The sequence below is a fragment of the Phocoena sinus genome, chromosome 12 (assembly GCF_008692025.1).
Source record: "Phocoena sinus isolate mPhoSin1 chromosome 12, mPhoSin1.pri, whole genome shotgun sequence".
NCBI classification, from domain to species: domain Eukaryota; kingdom Metazoa; phylum Chordata; class Mammalia; order Artiodactyla; family Phocoenidae; genus Phocoena; species Phocoena sinus.
The window spans coordinates 53551017-53558178 of NC_045774.1; the positions used below are offsets into that span (position 1 = coordinate 53551017).

The window sequence follows — 7162 nt, forward strand, 5'->3', positions numbered from 1 at the left end:
AACCAGGCAAGTTGCTGGAACAGTCAGTGGTCTCAGTTTTAGAACATAAGACCTTTTCAGAGTTACTGTTACATCATTCTATGGCTCTATCTTGGAACATATGCATTTAAACAAAGAGATATACAATTTTGACCTTAAGTCATTTATCTGTTTTACTAGTCATAGTGCAGACTATTTTGTAAGCTATGTTTTCTGTTTCAACTCTCATCCTCAACCTATATAAGGGAATCTGAACTAGCCCCTTCCCACGCCTTCATGTTCCATGAGGAAGCCTCTAGCCAAGGTGTATTTGATGAAAAAAATCCCTTTCCTCTACTTGTGCTGTTTCTTTTTCCCGGCAAGACTCACCCCCAAGCTTGAGGGGAAAGGAAGAGCTCAAAACTGGATCAGTTCTATCATTGACTTTGCAAACAGTGTTTTCTCTAATTATAATTCCACTGCAAAATTCTACTCTTTAATACCCAGCTCAAAATTGCGTCCTTTAAAAAGTATTTTCCAATGTCTCTTCCTTCTCTCCTCCCCATCTTCAGCTCCCACCCCTGACTTGGAGGATAAAATTATGCTCCCTATGTGTTCCTGGTGCTTAGTAGTCCGCTTGGTACACAGTAGATGCTTAGTATATATTTTTGAACTGCGTTGGTAATATCTAATTAATTTGGTAATAGATATTATTAAAATACTTTGATATTACTGTTACTTCAGCTCTTTCTAAGTTTTCTCCTCTTGATTTCCTATTGCACGGTTTGGCATTGTTGTTCTCTGACAGTTTCGTACATATTAGTTTTGTTTGTCTTGTATTCCAGTTATTAATAAATTGTGAGCTCTTAGGGACAGTTTCTTTTACTGGGTCGGCACCCTCCACCCCACTCCCATGCCCCTTCAGACTTAAGACGATTCTCATACTTCCTAAATATTTGTTGGTTTTGAGCCTATTTTGAGATATTAGCTTATGTTTTCTCCTGTATTTTCCCTACCCTTCATTTTATCCCATTCAAGAAGGCAGTTGGCCCAAACTTCATTGCCTCAGGGAAGAGTTGAGGCCAGGTTTGAAGCAGGAGTAGAGCATCACCCATTGTGCGTTTTTCCCCAAAGGCCTAAACACTAAGTTGAATGGAGAAAGTTTGGAGAGGGAAATAAAGAATGGGATTCCCAGGTACAGACAGAGCAAGTGGAGAAAGGAGGCAATTGTCAGGTCCCCCTTCCACTGCCTCCAGCCTAAAAAAAAAAATAATAATAATGACGTGATGGAGAATGTGGAGAGGAGAGAGAGACAGTTCTGGGGGTCCAGGAAAGGTATGGACTCAGGTCCTGCCTGCAAGGCACAATTCCAAAGCAGTGTAAAACCTTCAAAGAGGGATGGATAGAGAGCGATGGCGGGTTTGACTGTGAGAGACCCTGCGGTGGATCGTTCTCTACATTCGGTGTTTGTGGGGAACATTCTGTATGAGGCTACTGAAGAGCAATTAAAGGACCTCTTTTCTGAGGTTGGGCCTGTTGTCAGTTTCAGGTTGGTATATGATAAGGGAGACAGGAAAGCCAAAAGGTTGTGGCTTCTGTGAATACCAAGACCAGGAGACAGCACTTAGTGCCATGCGAAACCTAAATGGGTGTGAATTCAGTGGGAGAGCACTTCGAGTGGACAGTGCTGCCAGCAGAAAGAACAAAGAAGAGCTGAAGAGCCTTGGCACTGGTGCCCCTGTCATTGAGTCACCTTGTGGAGAGACCATCAGTCCTGAGGATGCCCCTGAGGCCATTAGCAAAGCAGTTGCCAGTCTTCCACCAGAGCAGATGTTTGAGCTGATGAAACAAATGAAGCTCTGTGTCCAGAATAGTCCTCAGGAAGCACGGAACATGTTGCCTCAGAACCCTCAACTGGCTTATGCTTTGCTCCAAGCCCAGGTAGTGATGAGAACTGTGGATCCAGAAATTGCCTTGAAAATTCTGCATCGCCAGACAAATATCCCAACACTGATTGCAGGCAACCCTCAGACAGTCCACAGCGCTGGACCTGGCTCAGGATCCAATGTGTCGATAAACCAACAGAATCCTCAGGCCCCTCAGGCCCAGTCTTTGAGTGGTATGCATGTCAATGGCGCACATCCTCTGATGCAAGCTTCTCTGCAGGCTGGAGTTGCAGCACCAGGGCAGATACCAGCGACCGTAACAGGACCTGGCCCTGGTTCCTTAGCGCCTGGAGGAGGAATACAGGCCCAGGTTGGAATGCCAGGCAGTGGACCAGTGTCCATGGAGTGGGCACAAGTGCCGATGTAAGACCCCAGAGCAGCTATGCAGCGTGGGCCCTTGCCTGCCAACGTCCCAACGCCTCGAGGTCTGTTGGGAAACGCTCCAAATGACCCGCGCAGAGGCACTTTCCTTTCTGTAACTGGAGAGGTAGAGCCTAGAGGTTACCTGGGACCACCTTATCAGGGTCTGCCCATGCACCGTGTCCCTGGCCCTGACAGCCGCGGCCCACCCCCACATGAGATGAGGGGAGGGCCATTAGCTGAGTCCAGACCTCTAATGGCAGAGCCAAGAGGACCCATGCTAGATCAGAGGGGTCCACCATTGGATGGCAGAGGTGGAAAAGATCCCCCAGGCATAGATGCACGAGGGATGGAGGCAAGAGGATTAGACGTTAAGAGTATTGGAAGCCCATGCGATGGAGGCCCGTGCAATGGAGGCCCGTGCAGTGGAAGTCAGAGGGATTGAGGCCAGGAGCACGGATACAAGGGGCCCAGTCCCAGGCCCTAGAGGCCCTATACCTAGTGGAATCCAGGTCCCAGTCCAATTAATATGGGGGCAGCTGGCCCCCAGGGATCCAGATATGTTCCAGTCATGCAAGAAGTGAGCATTCAGGGTGGAGGCCAGCCTGGTGGCTTTAGTCCTGCCCAGAACCAAGTCACAACACAGGACCATGAGAAGGCTGCTTTGATCATGCAGGTTCTTCAACTATGCAGACCAGATCGCCAAGCTTCCTCCAGAGCAGAGACGGAGTATCCTGATCTTAAAGGAACAAATACAGATGTCTACTGGAGCTCCTTAAAATGTTTTCAGAACTACCTGGTGACAAATCTGGAAATTAATTCCATAACTTGGTTGAAATGTTGCAAAAAGATGATTTCTGCATCCTACCCTTTGAATGACTCAAATTGGTGCCAGGTGGGGGACTCGCATCACCTTCTCTCAGAACAAAATCAGTTCATTCTGTTGTCTCAGTTTATATGTTTTCTGTGACTTGAAATAAAATTTGAACACAATTTTAGTATATTGCAGATTGATATACATGACCTTTGTGCTTTTAGAAGGCTGAACACCAAGGGTGAAACCTTACATGTGTTTTCTACCCTTACTGCAGTATTGTACTGCTTTTTTAACATCTTTATTGGATTATAATTGCTTTACAATGGTGTGTCACTTTCTGCTTTATAACAAAGTGAATCTGTTATACATATACATATATCCCCATATCTCTTCCCTCTTGCATCTCCCTCCCTCCCTATCTCACCCCTCTAGGTGGTCAAAAAGCACCGAGCTGATCTCTCTGTGCTATGCAGCTGCTTCCCACTAGCTATCTATTTAACATTTGGTAGTGTATATATGTCCATGCCACTCTCTCACTTTCTCCCAGCTTACACTTCCCCCTCCCGATATCCTCAAGTCCATTCTCTAGTAGGTCTGCATCTTTATTCCCGTCTTGCTCCTAGGTTCTTCATGAACTTTTTTTTTTTTTTTGATTCCATATCTATGTGTTAGCATACGGTATTTCTCTTTCTGACTTACTTCACTCTGTATGACAGACTCTAGGTCCATCCACCTCACTACAAATAACTCAATTTCGTTTCTTTTTATGGTGCTATCCTACATATATATTCCATTGTATATATTGCCACATCTTCTTTATCCATTCATCTGTTGATGGACACTTGGGTTGCTTCCGTGTTCTGGCTATTGTAAATAGAGCTGCAATGAATATTTTGGTACATGACTCTTTAGAATTATGGTTTTCTCAGGGTATATGCCGAGTAGTGGGATTGCTGGGTCGTATGGTAGTTCTATTTTTAGTTTTTTAAGGAACCTCCATACTGTTCTCCATAGTGGCAGTATCAATTTACATTCCCACAAACAGTGCAAGAGGGATCTCTTTTCTCCACACCCTCTCCAGCATTTATTGTTCCTAGATTGTTTGATGATGGCCACTCTGACCAGTGTAAGATGATATCTCATTGTAATTTTGACTTGCATTTCTCTAATGAGTAATGATGTTGAGCAGTCTTTCATGTGTTTGTTGGTAGGCTGTATAATTTCCGCAGAGAAATGTCTATTTAGGTCTTCCACCCATTTTTGGATTAGGTTGTTTGTTTTTTTGATACAGAGCTGCACAAGCTGCTTGTAAATTTTGGAGATTAATCCTTTGTCAGTTGCTTCATTTGCAAACACTTTCTCCCATTCTGAGCGTTGTCTTTTGGTCGTGTTTATGGTTTCCTTTGCTGTGCAAAAGGTTTTAAGTTTCATTAGGTCCCATTTGTTTATTTTTGTTTTTATTTCCATTTCTCTAGGAGGTGGGTCAAAAAGGATCTTGCTGTGATTTATGTCATAGAGTGTTCTGCCTATGTTTTCCTCTAAGAGTTTGATAGTTTCTGGCCTTACATTTAGGTCTTTAATCCATTTTGAGTTTATTTTTGTGTATGGTGTTAGGGAGTGTTCTAACTTCATTCTTTTACATGTAGCTGTCCAGTTTTCCCAGCACCACTTATTGAAGAGGCTGTCTCTTCTCCACTGTACATTCTTGCCTCATTTGTCAAAGATAAGGTGACCATATGTGCATGGATTTGTCTCTGGGCTTTCAATCCTGTTCCACTGATCTATATTTCTGTTTTTGTGCCAGTACCATACTGTCTTGATTACTGTAGCTTTGTAGTATAGTCTGAAGTCAGGGAGCCTGATTCCACCAGCTCTGTTTTTCTTTCTCAAGATTGCTTTGGCTATTCAGGGTCTTTTGTGTTTCCCTACAATTTGTGAAATTTGTTGTTCGAGTTCTGTGAAAAAATGCCAGTGGTAGTTTGATAGGGATTGCATTGAATCTGTAGATTGCATTGGGAAGTATAGTCATTTTCACAGTGTTGATTCTTCCGATCCAAGAACATGGTATAGCTCTCCATCTATTTGTATCATCTTTAATTTCTTTCATCAGTGTCATACAATTTTTGCATACAGGTCTTTTGTCTCCTTAGGTAGGTTTATTCCTAGATATTTTATTCTTTTTGTCTGCAATGGTAAATGGGAGTGTTTTCTTAATATCACTTTCGGATTTTTCATCATTAGTGTTTAGGAATGCCAGAGATTTCTGTGCATTAATTTTGTATCCTGCTATGTTACCAAATTCATTGATTAGCTCTAGTAGTTTTCTGGTAGGATCCTTAGGATTCTCTGTGTATAGTTACATATCATCTGCAAACAGTGACAGCTTTACTTCTTCTTTTCCCGTTTGGATTACTTTTATTTCATTTTCTTCTCTGACTGCTGTGGCTAAAACTTCCAAAACTATATTGAAAAATACTGGTGAGAGTGGACAACCTTGTCTTGTTCCTGATCTTAGAGGAAACAGTTTCAGTTTTTCACCGTTGAGAATGATGTTGGCTATGGGTTTGTCATATATGGCCTTTATTATGTTGAGGTAAGTTCCCTCTATGCCTACTTTCTGGAGGGTTTTTATCATAAGTGGGTGTTGAATTTTGTCGAAAGCTTTCTCTGCATCTATTGAGATGATCATATGTTTTTTCTCCAATTTGTTAATATGGTGCATCACATTGATTGATCTGCGTATATTGAAGAATCCTTGCATTCCTGGGATAAACCCCACTTGATCATAGTGTATGATCCTTTTAATGTGCTGTTGGATTGTGTTTGCTAGTATTTTCTTGTGGATTTTTGCATCTGTGTTCATCAGTGATATTGGCCTGTAGTTTTCTTTGTGACATCTTTGTCTGGTTTTGGTGTCAGCGTGATGGTGGCCTCGTACAATGAGTTTGGGAGGGTTCCTGCCTCTGCTACACTTTGGAAGTGTGTGAGAAGGATAGGTGTTAGCTCTTCTCTAAATGTTTGATAGAATTTGCCTGGGAAGCCATCTGGTCCTGGGTTTTTGTTTGTTGGAAGAATTTTAATCACAGTTTCAATTTCAGTGCTTGTGATTGGTCTGTTCATATTTTCTATTTCTTCCTGGTTCAGTCTCAGAAGGTTGTGTATTTCTAAGAATTTGTCCAATTCTCTAGGTTGTCCATTTTATTGGCATAGAGTTGCTTGTAGTAATCTCTCATGATCTTTTGTATTTCTGCAGTGTCAGTTGTTACTTCTCCTTATTCATTTCTAATTCTATTAATTTGAGTCTTCTCCCTTTTTTTCTTGATGAGTCTGGCTAATGGTTTTTCAATTTTGTTTATCTTCTCAAAGAACCAGCTTTTAGTTTTATTGATCTTTGCTATTGTTTCCTTCATTTCTTTTTCACTTATTTCTGATCTGATCTTTAGGATTCCTTTCCTTCTGCTAACTTTGGGGTTTTTTTTGTTTTTCTTTCTCTAATTGCTTTAGGTGTAAGGTTAGGTTGTTTACTTGAGATGTTTCTTGTTTCTTAAGGTAGGATTGTATTGCTATAAACTTCCCTCTTAGAACTACTTTTGCTGCATCCCATAGGTTTTGGGTTGTCATGTTTCCATTGCCATTTATTTCCAGGTATTTTTTGATTTCCTCTTTGATTTCTTCAGTGATCACTTCGTTATTAAGTAGTGTATTGTTTAGCCTCCGTGTGTTTGTGTTTTTTACAGATTTTTTCCTGTAATTGATATCTAGTCTCATAGCATTGTGGTCGGAAAAGATATTTGATATGAATTCAATTTTCTTAAATTTACCAAGGCTTGATTTGTGACCCAAGATATGATCTATCCTGGAGAATATTCCATGAGCACTTGAGAAGAACGTATATTCTGTTGTTTTGGGGTGTACTGTCCTATACATGTCAATTAAGTCCATCTTGTTTACTGTATCATTTAAAGCGTGTGTTTCCTTATTTATTTTCATTTTGGATGATCTGTCCATTGGTGAAAGTGCGGGTTTAAAGTCCCCTACTATGATTGTGTTACTGTCAATTTCCCCTTTTATGGCTGTTAGC

The 7162-nt window shown here is 41.5% G+C and overlaps 1 pseudogene; it reads left to right on the plus strand.

The window, feature by feature from the left end:
- The first annotated feature begins 1370 nt into the window (after positions 1-1370).
- On the plus strand, positions 1371-3043 carry LOC116763207 (annotated as a pseudogene).
- Positions 3044-7162: the final 4119 nt, after the last annotated feature.